Source organism: Sipha flava, unplaced genomic scaffold (genome assembly GCF_003268045.1).
Source record: "Sipha flava isolate LNK unplaced genomic scaffold, YSA_version1 374_pilon_pilon, whole genome shotgun sequence".
Classification (NCBI taxonomy): domain Eukaryota; kingdom Metazoa; phylum Arthropoda; class Insecta; order Hemiptera; family Aphididae; genus Sipha; species Sipha flava.
The window spans coordinates 7,036-9,246 of record NW_020273081.1 but is presented as its reverse complement, the minus strand read 5'-3'; positions in this window follow the sequence as shown (position 1 = coordinate 9,246).

The following is a 2,211-nucleotide window of genomic DNA, read 5'->3' as shown; positions in this document are numbered from 1 at the left end:
GTCATAAATATTTTTTTCTGAAAAGATAAAAAATATTTAGTTAGAAATAACTGAAGATATCTATAATAAAAACAACTAACATATTATTATATTAATATTTATATGTCATACTAACCGTATAATGAACCGCAAAGTTCGTCCTTTGATGGGATGTATCGTTTCCCAGTGGTCAATATATTTTCATTTGTTAAATTTTCCACAATCTTTATTTTTGTTGCTTCGTTTACCTCATCGTCAAATAGTGCCAGGATAGCTGCTTCTTCAGTCAAATACCATAAATGTTGGCTAAATTTGTGTAGAGCCGCTTTTGAAATGTTTTTTTCAACGTTCTCGTATGTTTTTAAAGACTTTAGAAAACACATATCTTGATTCGGTGATTTTATTGGTATAATACATTGAAGCCAAGGCTTGACATAGCAAGTTACAATAAATATACAGACATCTAGAAGAGATGACTTGTCCTTACTGGTTAATTTTGACTGAGAACTTAGCAAACATATTTTTAGGGAATAGATTGCTCTCGCCATCCATCGAGCTTGGTGCATGGCACCCGGAGGCCTGATTTTTAATTTCCGATCGGGATCTCCATTTAAAAATATAACTGAAAGTTCTATCAACTCTCGATAGTCATCTCTGACAATTTTTTTTGTCAATTCAGCATGATAAAATGTAAGCAGTGCTTCTATTTCAGAAGTTGTAAAAAATATTTCCATTTTTTCCCTATATCCTTGTATCATATTGGGATCGACGTTTTTCCAATTTTCTCTGAACTTCTTGAAGAGCGGAATATCAGGACTTGTGGTCACTTGACTTATTTTTATTTCAAAAACGGATTTTAGGACCAGCTCATATATGTGATTGCGACAAGCAAAAATAAGCAATTCCCTGTCTAGTTTTTGCTCTAGGAGAATACAAGCGCCATTGAGACGACCTGTATTTGAAGCTGTCGTATCACAACAAAGAATCTGTACTTTTTCTTCGAGATCCCAGTCTATGTTTGCATTCCAAACAGCCTGTGCCTTTTCTCTTCCTGTAGAACCGTCCTATTTTGGGACAGCAATAAGTTGTTCTTTATTTTTAAATGAAATAACTATAGGAAGACGTTCTTCTTTGCAATTTCGAGCATTTAGTGCAGGCAACAATTTTCCGTCCCAATGAACAGTGACAACGTCTGGTACTTCGTTTTTAAAATCAATCTTTATAGCTTCCGCTCGTTCTTTTCGTTTTACTGTACGGATTCGTTGGATGGAAGATTTACTTATCGGATATTCATCTGTATTATACCCAAGCGCCTCAATAGTAGCTTGAAGAATAAACACAGAGTCTCGCATACTCAACTGACACCTGTCTAATGCAGCTACTAATTTTGAAGTAATAAAATTCTTTTTTGGTACTCTTAGAATCGCTCCAGTCTCAGGTTGCTCATTGTGTTCTCGATAGTAGTTTGCTGATTATCTGGTGAATCTATATTTTCATCAGAAATGGAAAATAAATCGTCTTCTACAGGTTCATTCGACACCAGAGAATTTGAAGCAGAAAGATATTTCATTCGCCGATTTTCTTCTTCGGTTGCTCTTAGTTGCGCCCTTTTTTCTTTGTCTTATCCACTCCACCCAAATAACCAACTCGACCTGGCTCTCTCTGGTGCTTTAAAAATATTTTATCTTCCTCTATTTTGATTAATTGTAAGGCATCAGCGTGTGCAATATCAAACAAATTATTTAAACTGTCTGTAAATGCTTGTTGATGCTGTTTGAAAACGTCTTGTGTTTTTTTTTTGCATTTTTTTGTAAGCCTCGCCAAACTTGATGTAAGTCAACAAGTTTTTTTACACAATTAGGTAACGATTTGGTTGGGATTCGCGCCTTTTCCCAAAATATAACACACTCACGAACAGCGAGATTCGCGCTTTCATTAATAGTTAATTTTACTTCACGGATATTATAAAACAATACTGCTAGTACTTGTCCATTAGAGGGAAGTTTTGACCCGTTTATAGGGTGTTGTACGTCTCCTACTAAAAATATACCGTCTTTAGTACTGCGTAATTTGGCTGACATGTTGATTCGCCAAAAACAATATGCTTACTAACATGAACAACCGGAAATTATACGCACATAACTGCGTTCATAAGCGCGCACGTCTATAATGCATGTATTGACAGGCAACGACAGGTTACTACTCGAGTCGGCACGGCTTATCGTGGTCAAA